The sequence below is a fragment of the Mesoplodon bidens genome, assembly GCF_964165515.1.
Source record: "Mesoplodon bidens genome assembly, contig: HAP1_SCAFFOLD_314, whole genome shotgun sequence".
NCBI classification, from domain to species: Eukaryota; Metazoa; Chordata; class Mammalia; order Artiodactyla; family Ziphiidae; genus Mesoplodon; species Mesoplodon bidens.
In genome coordinates, this window is record NW_027671877.1 from 517,851 (window position 1) to 530,287 (window position 12,437).

Genomic DNA, 12,437 nt, shown 5'->3' on the forward strand with positions numbered 1-12,437 from the left:
TCACCTCCAAGGCTACATCCCCTTCCTTCCACCTGGGTCTCATTCTCTTGGACATTCTGGGGTCTCTGGCCATCAGCAGGGTGCACCGCACTGCTAGAAACGATCCCACCTCTCTCCTCATGAGGCCGAAACAGAGAGTCTCTCCACCTGGTCTTAATGTTGCAGGGCTTGGATGGAGCGCACACAGAGGCCACCCGAACCAGCCAGGCTGGCAAGGCTGCCAGCCGAATGCCCAGGACCCTGATGAGCCCCCTCTGCCCTGCCACTGGCCTGAGGAGTCCCTCCCAGGAGTAGAGAAGGACCCTGGGCCACCCTGGGAGGCTGGCTCTGATGGAAGGACCTAGGTCCCTGCCTCTCTCTTCCCCAGGCCCACTCACCCATAGCCCAGGGAGCTTGGTGGAGTGATCTTCCCTGAGGCTAAAGAAATCTCTGGAGGCAGAATCTGTAGGAGAAATGTGACCGATACGCACATTTGAGCATCTCAGCCCCTGGGCTAACGACCCCTCAAGCCTAGTGCAGGAGCCCCTCCCGGGGGCTTCTTGGGAAGCCCCAGGCTTCCCCAGGCTGCCTTGGGAAGGGATTTGGGTGGCCCTGACTGTCCCCACCACCACCACCAGACACCGTCTTCTCCCTTCCCAGGCTCTTGTAGCTTCAACGCCAGAGGCTGGGCCTCCGTGGACTGCTGTGTGCCTGGGGTACAGCCACTTAATCTCCCCAACCGGGGTTTCCTCATCTGTCAAAGGAGGACTAAAAATAGGACGTCATCCTGCAGCTGTGGGAGAGGAAAGACGGTGCAGGCTGGGCCTCTAGCCCCTCTTGGTCGTGGCTCACCTCTCTGCCTTGGTCTCTTATTACTGGGCTGTTTATTGGCTGTCTCCACCCTCCACTGGGGCAGCTCCCTGAGAGCAGGGCTCTAGACCCCCAGGGCCTACAATAGGTCTGGCACGGCGTGGGTGCCCCATACATATTTGCTTAGTGAATAAACTTTCTCTTCTGTACATCTGTCCCACTCTCCAGCCTCCATCTGCAAAACTTGGTGTAGCCAGACCCCTACCAGCTAAGGCAGCTGCCACGATCTCCCCCACTGGAGCCCTGCAGACCTTAAAGCCATGGCCTTAAAGCTTGCAGTTGGCCTTAAACCCTTGCTCAGGCCAGCCCAGGGCTGGGGCCTTGGCTCCCTCCTGCTGCCTCCTGCAGTCTTCACCCACGATGCCCCAGGAGGCACAGAGCAGTTATGGTATTGCTTTATAGTTAATACCTGAGTCTCTTAAAAGTTTAGTTCTCGGGCTTCCTGGTGGTGCAGTAGTTAGGAGTCCACCTGCCAATGTAGGGGACACAGGTTTGAGCCCTGGTCTGGGAAGACCCCACATGCCGCAGAGCAGCTAAGCCGGTGCGCCACAACTACCAAGCCTGCGCTCTAGAGCCTGCGAGCCACAACTACTGAAGCCCGCACGCCTAGAGCCCGTGCTCCGCAAGAGAAGCCACTGCAGTGAGAAGCCCGCGCACTGCAACGAAGAGTAGCCCCCACTCACCACAACTAGAGAAAGCCCGCACACAGAAACGAAGACCCAACACAGCCAAAAATAGTAAATAAATGAAATAATTAAAAAAAAAAGTTTAGTGTGCATGAGTCCTTCCCCCAGAGGCTGATCAGCACTCGCCAACAGCTAAAAAGGAATTTCTGTCTCCACCAAGCAAAGGCTGCACCATGGCTGATGGGGAGCAAAGGTTTCTACTTATACCAGTACAATCACGTATTGACCATTTACTGTGAGCCACGCACTGTGTCAAGAGTTTTATATACATAATTTCCCTGAATCACCAATTTTGTGAAGCAGGAATAATTCTGCCCACTTTTTATAGATGAGAATGAAGGCGCTGTGAGGTTAAATTACTAGCCTGAGCTTTGGTTTGAACCCAGGGGGGTGGGGTTCACATTTCACCTGCAAAATACATTCCAGGAGCTGCGTTGTGGTGGGAGAGATGAGGTGAGTGTTTGAGGCCGCAAACACCCAAGTATGTTAGTTGGTTCTCTTATAAAAGCATGGGGAGCCCCTGGGATGGGATGGAACTTGGAGTGAGCCATCTCACTTCCCTGTTTTTCCTGCTCCTAACGTGGAAGATCATTATTAGAAAAGTAATAATAAAGTCCTTAGAAACACAGTGTGGAAATGTCTTGGACATGACTTGGGGCTCAGGTGAACAGAGAGAGAGAGTGGGCTATGCTGCAGCTGCATAAATATGGCCGCAGAAAGACGGTCAGCAGGAGGCAGGGCGAGAAGACAGGTGGTGGCCCCCAGGGTTTCAGTCTACCCGTCTCTGAAATAGGATAGTAAACACCTGCCTTGTAGGATTGTTGTGAGGGTAAATGCGGTAGACGTTTTCATTCATAAGACGGCACGTGCATTTGTTCGTTCACTCCAAAGGTGCTGATGGAGGGAATGGTGCCCCACACTCCCGCTTCCCAGCTCTGCAGGTACAAGAGGGAGCAAGACAAAGTGCCAGCTGCTGCAGAGCTGACATGCTCCCGGGGATGCACAGACTATCAGAAATAAGTAAAATATGCAGTGTGCCTGACTGTGCTCAGTGCTGTGGAGAAAAATCAAGTCCGGAAGGGAGCTGGGGAGCTGGGCTAGTTGGCTCATGGCAGCTAAATATGGAAACTAGGATTCTGGGTGATTTTAGTTTATTTTTCTTCTTGATCACTGTTTTCCCAAGGCAAACGGATTGCTATGTAATGAAAAATGAGTTTTGTTTGAAGAGGCGATCATTGTGATATGATGGAGAGAGGGTTGGCCTCTCAAGCGCTTCAGTCCCTGGGTCTCCTGGAATCCTTGCTCAAAGTTTAGGTGCCCCTGGAATCCCTGTGGCTCTGATGGCTTAAGAGATGATGTAACCAGCCCTTCTTGGCTTTGCATCCACAGGAAAGCTTTCTGCATTGATGTCCTGCGACACCATGGCCCTGTGTCCCCTCCCTATGTCCTCTGCCTCTGAGAAGGAACCCCAAGGCTATGAAATAAGTGTGTTTAAAATGATTGAAGAAGTGATTAGGACTGAGCACTTCCACCACAGGGGGCATGGGTTCGATCCCTGGTTGGGGGACTAAGATCCCACAAGCCATGGCACAGCGCCCCCTCCAAAAAAAAGTTGAAAAGCAACTAATGTAATACACTATATTAAAAGAAAGAAAGGAAAAAAACACACACGATCATGTTATGGGCTGAATTGTGTGCCCCCAAAATTTATATATTTAAGTCATAATCCCCAGTACCTCAGAATGTGCCTGTATTTGAAGATAGGGTCTTTAAAGAGGTAATTAAGTTAAAATGAGGTCATTAGGGTATGCCCTAATCCAATATGACAGATGCCCTTATAAGAATAAAAAATGTGGACACTGACAAGTATAGAAAAAATAATCTTTTCAACAAATAGTGCTGGGATAACTAGATATCCATATACAAAAGAATAAAATTGGACCCCTACCTCACACCATATACAACAATTAACTCAAAATGGATCAAAGACCTAAAGATAAAAGCTAAAACTATAAACCCGGGACTTCCCTGGTGGCACAGTGTTTAAGACTCTGCGCCGCATAGGCAGGGGGCCCGGGTTTGAACCCTGGTCAGGGTACTAGATCCCACATGCATGCTGCAACTAAGAGTTCGCATGCCACAACTAAAGAGCCTGCCTACCGCAACTAAGGAGCCCACCTGCCACAACAAAGGAGCCCACATGCCACAACTAAGGAGCCCACCTGCCACAACTAAGACCCAGTGCAACCAAGTAAATAACTAAATAATAAAACTATAAAAACCTTGGAAGAAAGTATAGGGTCCTGGTCAGGGAAGTAAGATCCCTCATGCCATGTGGTGTGGCCAAAAAAATTTTTAATAAAAGGAAGATAACCAGTATTGGCAAGGAGGTGGAAAAATTGGAACCCTCATACATTGCTACCCTGGGAATGGAAAATGGAGCAGACCCTTCAGAAACTAGTTTGTTAGTTTCTGAAGAAGTTAAACATAGCTTTACCATAGGACCTAGCAATTCTACTCCTAGATATGTACCCAAAAGAACTGAAAACAGATGTTCGAAATTGTACACAAATGTTTACAGGAGTACTATTCATAATAGTCCCAAAGTGAAAACAAACAAAATGTCCATCAACTGATGAACGATAAGTGAAATATGGTATGTCCACACAATGGAAAATTATTTAGCCATGAAAAGGAATGAAGCACTGATACATGCTACAACATGGATAAACTTTGAAGCCATTGTGCTAAGTGAAAGAAGCCAGAAACAAAAGATCACATATTGTATGATTTCATTTACATGAAATATCCATAATAGGCGAATCCATAGAGACAGAAAGCAGATTAGTGGTTGTTGTGGGCTGGTGGGTGGGGGGAATGGGGAGTGACTGCTTGATGGGTGAGGGGATTTTTGGGGTGATGAACACGTGCTGGAATTAGGTAGTGGTGCTGGTTGCACAACATTGTGAATATACTAGAAGTCATTCACTTTAAAGTGGCTAAAGTGGTGAATTTTACCTCGATAATAAGAATACTTAAAAGCTACTGGCTGACCCTCATTTTTAAAAATTATTTATTTATTATGGGCTGCGTCGGGTCTTAGTTACGGCAGGTGGGATCTTCGTTGTGACATGGGGGCTTCTCTCCAGCGTGGCGCGCTGGCTCCAGAGCTCACGGGCTCAGTAGTTGCAGTGCACGGGCTCTCTACTTGTGGCTTCTGGGCTCTAGAGTCGGGGGGCTTAGTTTCCCCGCAGCACGTGGGGATCTTAGTTCCCCAACCAGGGATTGAACCTGCGTCCCCTGCATTGGGAGGCAGATTCTTAATCACCAGACCACTGGGGAAGTCCTTTTTTTTTTTTTTTTTTTGCTGACCCTCATTTTGATGGCTGGTTGACAGGGAGACTGCAGGAAGGGAAGGGGATGGCTCCACCCTTGGAAAATGCCTCTGGTCTGGAGCATGGGTCTTCAGAAGCCATGGGGTCCTGGGTAGGTTGGTTTTGGTGAGGAGGAGAAGGGCATGGGGCTGGAGGTCAGTTAAATAAGAGAGAAAACAACCAGCGGAAAGGAACGTGTTACCTATGAAGGAGCGGCAATAGAACAGCGCAGGGCTCCCAGCAGCGGTGATGGAAACGCTGGGTAACAGCGGCGTACGGAGAGAGCACAGCTGTCAGCCCCAGTTCTCTGTCGCTTACGGGCTAGGGCAAAGGAAAGCCTTGTGCAGATTAATGTTAGAGCCCTCGGCACAAAGAGACCTCGACCTCGTTCAGAAGACCACTGAAATTTACACTCCAATGAGAGGACATTGCACCCAGAAGGACCGATGGCTGCTACAAGGGATGGTGAGCCAGGAAGTCGACAACATGTGGGTAACCACTGCTGAGCGTGGACTGACCGTAGGGCGGATGGCGGGGTGACCTCAAGTGTCCATGTTCCCCCTTCCTGGGGCCACACGTTGCCTTTGCTCTGCCATCTGCAGGATCCCCCATCCCGCGAGCCCTGGCCATTCCCCCCGGACTCTGTTTCCACGGGAGAGAAAGAAAGTCCAGTTCTGTTGAGGGTGTGCTGCTTTGGGCTTCTCTCTCCGGAAGCTGATGTTAACCCAGCTCATCTAAAGAGAGAGATTTGGGGGCGGCCGGGGGATGAGAGCAGCGCGTTCTGAGTTCTCTCCACACTCGGGAGGATGACAGAGAGCCACTTTCGTCTCCAAGGAAGGAGGTCTTTAAAATGCCAAGGGTAACCGCTACCATAATAGCAATAGGATGGGTAGCTCCCAAGCCATCACAGGACACAAGAAAATAAGTGATCCTCCATTGCTTGCAGTGCATCGCCCGCACTGCCTGGGCAGGAGGTCACGGGGATTCAGAGCAGCGCTCCCTGGACATCTGCTGTTGAGAGGTGGCACGTGCGACCCTGGAGGGCACCCAGAGTTTTGGCGTCTCTCATACCTGGGTTGAATCTTAACGGCCCCCTCTCCTGTGACCCGCAGCAGCTAAACCCCTCTGAGTCTTGGTTTCCTCACATGGGAAGCAGGGACGAAAACAGAACCAACATCATAGGGGTTCTGGGGGACAAATAATAAGAGGGGCCTGTGTGTGGAGGTGGAGCGGCCCCGGCCACGGCCCTGAGAGGCGAGCTTATGACTGAGCAGCGGGCCTCAGGCCTGGCAGCTGAGACCTGGGAGGTGGCGGGCAAAGGGCAGACCCGTGGGACACCCCGTCCCCCAAACGCCCCAATAGAAACTGGCATTACCCTTGACTCCCGCCGCCCCCCCTGCCCGCATCCAGTCGGCCACCAAGTCCTGTGGATTCTACCTCCTACCTACCACTCCAGGATGTCTGGTCCCTCTTTTGCTGTACAACCGCAGCAGCCTCTGGCTTCCACAGAACAGCTGGAGGAACACCTCATTGCTGCTCGTCAGAGCTGTGCCATGTCCCCAGCCCAGCCTGCAGGTCCCACGCGCTCCAGCCCACCACATCCTGGGCACGCTGGCCACCTCCCAGACCCTTGGGCTCGCCAAGCTCCTTCCTGCCACAGGGCCTTTGCATAAGCTGTTCACTCTGCTTATAACACTCCTCCTGTCCCCTGCCTCACTGCCCCTGGCTCCTGCTGCTGACCTTCAGGCTCTCAGGGGCCCGCTCCTCAGGAGGCCTGCCCGACCTGCCTCACACTCTGTAGCCCACACGCACGGCTGCACCCACCCATCGCAGGACTCGCCCCCACTGAGGGGCACAACCCTTGGGCCGTGTGTTGCTCCCAAGGGCCGTGGTGCTGAGGCTGTTTCCGTCCACCTGCACCGCCCTGGTGCTTAGCACAGGCGAGCTCTCAGCCCTCGGGGGTGAGTGCTGGGCAGGGCTTGGTGCACGACCCTTGCCGGACAGCCAAGGGGAGACACCAGGAGCAAATGAAGTCACCGAGGCAGTCCTTGGTGTGTGGCTGCTTTAATTGTAATAGCTGCTCATTTGAGAAAGAAGACTTTTATCTTGTTTATTTATTTAGTCTTAGTCGTGGCACGCGGGCTCCTTAGTTGCGGCATGCATGTGGGATGTAGTTCCCTGATCAGGGATCAAACCTGAGCCCCCTGCATTGGGAGTGCGGAGTCTTATCCACTGCACCACCAGGAAAGTCCCAGAAAGACTTTTAAAGCTTTTCAAATTGATGCTGTTTCTTTTCTTTTCTTTTTTAAAATTTATTTTATTGAAGTATAGTTGATGTACAAGGTCGTGTTAATTTCTGCTGTAGAGCAAGTGATTCAGTTTTACGTATATACATTCTTTTTGTATTCTTTTCCATTATGGTTTATCACAGGATATAGAATATAGTTTTCTGTGTTATACAGTAGGACCTTGTTGTTTATCTATTCTATTGAATATATATAATAGTTTGCATCTGCTAATCCCAAACTCCCAGTCCGTCCCTTCCCACCCCCCTCCCCCTTGTCAACCACGAGTCTGTTTTCTAGGTCTGTGAGTCTCTGTTTTGTAAACAAGTTCATTTGGGTCGTATTTTAGATTCTAGATGTAAGTGATATCATATAGTATGTGTCTTTCCCTTTCTGACTTACTTAACTTAGTATGGTAATCTCTGGGTCCATCCATGTTGCTGCAAATGGCATTACTTCATTCTTTTTTTACGGCTGAGTAATTTTCCATTGTATATATGTACCACATCTTTTTTTTTTTTTTTCTGCTGCACTGTGCAGTTTCTGGGATCTCAGTTCCCCAACCAGGGATTGAACCCGGGCCATGGCAGTGAAAGCCTGGAACCCTAACCACTAGGCAACCAGAGGACCCCCTACTACATCTTCTTTATCCATTCACCTGTCAATGGACATTTAGGTTATTTCCATGTCTTGGCTATTGTGAATAATGCTGCTGTGAACATAGGGGTGCGTGTATCCTTTCGAATTATAGCTGCTTGTGCCTTTTCTTAAGTAGGAAAATGAATGGCTATTCAAGTCCGTCTACGCTCTCCCCTCCTCCCCCCCAACATGTCTCTGCATTAGGGGGGGATGGGCAGAGTGATGCCCCGTGAGACCTTCTCTAAGCAGGGAGAAGAGTCGTCTTCCTAAAAGCCTTGAGACACAGTAGAAAGTACGTGTGAGGGGCAGAAGGTGAGGGGGCCCTCACACCTGCCTCTCCCTCCCGGGGGGCCTCCGTTCCTCCACCTGGGTGCTCCCTCTGAACCACTTTCCACGCAGGACCAGGCCGCCCCACCACAACGGCAGCACTGCCCTGCTCCAGCTCTGCACCGACCCTGGAGCCTCCACGCCTGCACCTGCACTGGGTGCTGCTACTGACCCACCTTACAGAAGAGAAACCGAGGCTAAGGGGATGTAGGCATCAGTAGGTGTCATTAGGTATCAGAGCCGGGATCGGCCAACACCCAAAAGGGCTCCCCCACTGGGCTCCCCTGCATGGACTGTGCCCATATTGGCAAAGTTCTGCACACAACACCAGGAGGTCCACAGAGGCCAAGGGGGTGCAGGGACCCCAAATAGGCGGGTCATAGAGCGGAGCAGGGAGCGAGGGCGGGGCACAGTCGCGGTAACCCCTAGAGCTTGGCCGGGCTGGGACAACACCACAGAGGGAGCTGCATTCAGCCCTGCCTGTCTTCCCGGTGCCCGAGGCCATCCAGGGCAGCCACACCACCAGGGGAAGAGAGAGAGCCGGAGAAGGATGGACGCCTGCCTCTAGTTTACAGTGTCTGTGCGCTGCAGTGAGCCCAGGCGTCTACACACCCACAAGCCTGTGACCCTTGCCTGGCCCCTCCAGTCTCTCTCTCTCTTTTTTTTTTTTTTGCGGTACGCGGGCCTCTCACTGCTGTGGCCTCTCCTGTTGCGGAGCACAGGCTCCGGACGTGCAGGCTCAGAGGCCATGGCTCACGGGCCCAGCCGCTCTGCGGCATGTGGGATCTTCCCGGACAAGGGCACGAACCCGTGTCCCTTGCATTGGCAGGCGGACTCTCAACCACTGCGCCACCAGGGAAGCCCCCTCCAGTTTCTTTAAAAGTAAGCTTTTAATTTTGGAATGGTTTTAGATTTACAGAAAAGTTGCAAATGGCTCACAGAGTCCCATAGACCTTTCTCACAGTTTCCCCATCCTTCCCATCTTACATAGCGCAGAACGTCCGACACAACTAAGAAGGCGCCTTTGGCACAGACTGCATCTGGGGTTTGCCAGCGTGTCCGTTAGCCTCGTCCTCTGTTCAGAATCCCCAGATACCGCTTGGACTCCAGCTGTCTGCCTCCTCCCCACTGTGGCAGTTTCCCAGATTCTACTTGTTTGGAGAAGCATTGGTGAGGTGTTTCGCAGAATGTCCCCCAACCTCGTGTTGTCTGAGGTTTTCTCATGATGAGTCTGGGATTATGGGGTCTGGAAAGAGACCACAGAGGTGGAGAGCCCGTGTCATCCCATCTCATCCTGTTGGGGTCCACGCTGTGCATCGCTGCCTGAGGCCGTGCCTTTTGAAGTGAGTCACAGGCACTTTCCACCCCAACTGGGCAGAGGGCTAAGCGCCCCCTCCTGGAGGGGGCAGTTACTACATGTACGATTTGGGCTGCTTTGTCTCTCCTCCTCCCTCATTTTTTAAAAATAAATTTATTTATTTGTTTATTTTTGGCTGCATTGCACCTTCGTTGCTGCACGCAGGCTTTCTCTAGTTGCAGCAAGCGGGGGGCTACTCTTTGTTGTGGTGCGCGGGCCTCTCATTGCGGTGGCTTCTCTTGTTGTGGAGCACGGACGCTAGGCACACGGGCTTCAGTAGTTGTGGCAGGTGGGCTCAGAAGTTGTGGCACGTGGGCTCTAGAGCACAGGCTCAATAGTTGTGGTGCATGGGCTAAGTTGCTCTGCAGCATGTGGGAATCTTCCCGGACCGGGGCTTGAACCTATGTCCCCTGTGTTGGCAGGTGGATTCTTAACCATTGCACCACCAGGGAAGTCCCTCTCCTCCCCCATTTATTCAGTCATTTCCTTTTATCAGTGTGGACCCATGTACATCTATTTTATACTTTGGGTCATAATCCAATGCTATGTCATTTATTTACTTATTTGCTCAAGTCACTCCAGCTCTGGCCTGCAGCATCTCCTTCGGGTCCCCCCTCCCCACCATGTCCCTGTGACTCACCGCCATCCTTTTGTCTTCCGAGCAACTTCCAAACTTTCTGGCACCACAAGGTGCTCCAGGCTTGTACCAAACGCTGCCACACCCACTCTCTGGCTGATTGACTAAATCCTTGGTAAGTTTCTTAAGCACCTGCTGCCTCCTGCTGCTGTAATGGCACCAGGAATAAAGTTGGGGTTCCTAAAGTGTCCTCCCATCCTTCTGCTCAGCAAAGAGCAGCTCGTGAAGCCGGTGCTTCATCTCCAGGGTTGCATCCAGCTCGGGGAGCTCTGGAGAGCATGATGAATGTAGCAATAACTCTGTAATTAGGAGCGTGATGAGGTTGAGGCAGGAGGAAGTCATGGGAAAGTTTGGAACCTCTCAAGTAGATGGAGACTGTAAATCTCTGACTCTTTGGAGCCAGCCACCATCTCCATCCTCTTGGCAACCACATGGCACACAACAGTGTGCACAGCACCTCTCCAGAATCCTCTCTCGTTCTACGGGTGGCTCCTTGGACACGGAGGTGGAGGGAACCTGAATACAGGTCTGTCTGAATGGCCTGGGCACAGGATGGCAAAGCTGGCAGGTATCACCATGGCAACCAGCCTCCCATCCCTGGCAGCCCTCAGCTGAGGGCACTCTGGTTTCCCACACCTGGGTGGGGAGCAGGGGCTGGTTAGCTGAGCCACATTCAGGGCAGGTGCTATCTCAGGCGCTATTGTGTTATGACCATAGCTGATGCTGTGATGTTTCACCTGCACTGTGTACTGGCCTCCTGATGGCCTTTCCTGTATTCTGTTCATCCATCCATCCAACATTGATTGACTACAACATGCAGGCATTGGGATGTTGGTATGTCCTAAGCCCATTTCTACATTTATCTTTCTAAAGCTGCCTCAAGGTATGTTATTTCCTAGTTCAAGATGAACCAGAAGCACTTTTGGAGGGCTGCTAGTTGGTATTTATTAAATTTTAAATGATTTCTGCTTCTGGGAGAATGGAATGCCATGGTGGTGAGTTCCTTGGGTTTTCCTTTTGCCTCTTGAATTATAGTTGAAAAGCCAGCAACCTGGAAATGAACAATGGTCACAGACACAAAAGCCCAACAAAAGCCTGCTCTACTGAGGCAAAGTACCACAAAAGAGGCAGCCTAGCAAGACAAAAAACTTTTAGATAATAACAACTCTTCTGTAGCCCAACAACACAGAAAGCACTGTGGCACCACCCCAACCAGGCCAGCAAAAACCGAGTGGGGAGATGACTTCTACCCTCTCCAGGCTGTACTGGGGCACCTAACCCTCCCCCCACCCCCCTATGCTGCTGGGGCAGGGTCAGAGAAGGACAATTAGGAAGCTAGGAGTTTCATCCCTGCTGGGTGGAAACACCCCCTCCCCAACGGCCACAGTGCCCCTGGAGGCCACATTGGGGGCAGTAATGAGGTATTCCTACCCCTTCCAGCTGGGAAGGTATCAGTGGAGGCCCACAGGAGAGCTGGAAGCCCTCGCCTCACATGACTTTCCCATGACTTCCTCCTGCCTCGACCTCATCACGCTCCTAATTACAGAGTTATTGCTACATTCATCATGCTCTCCAGAGCTCCCCGAGCTGGGTGCAACCCTGGAGATGAAGCAGCGGCTTCACGAGCTGCTCTTTGCTGAACAGAAGGATGGGGGGACACTTTAGGAACCCCAACTTTATTCCTGGTGCCATTACAGCAGCAGGAGGCAGCAGGTGCTTAATAAACTTACCAAGGATTTAGTCAATCAGCCGGAGAGTGGGTGTGACAGCGTTCGATACAAGCCTGGAGCACCTTGTGGTGCCAGAAAGTTTGGAAGTTGCTTGGAAAAGGATGGAGGTATGTCACAGGGACACAGTGGGGTGGGGGGACCTGAAAGAGATGCCAACATTGAAATGACAGAGATCTTAGAATTATTTGAAAAATATTTGAAATCAGTTAACATAAAAAGGCTTTACTGAGCAATTGTGAACACACCCAAAACAAGCAACAACAACAAAAATGTCTCAGTAAAGAAAGAGAATATACAAAGAAGAACCAAATGGGAATTTCAGAATTGAAAAATAGAATAACTGAAATTTAAAAACTCAGTCAATGGGCTTCCCTGGTGGTGCAGTGGTTGGGAGTCCACCTGCCGATGCAGGGGACACGGGTTCATGCCCCGGTCCAGGAAGATCGCACATGTTGCAGATCAGATGGGCCCGTGAGCCATGGCAGCTGAGCCTGCGTGTCCAGAGTCTGTGCTCCACAACGGGAGAGGCCACAACGGTGAGAGGCCCGTGTAC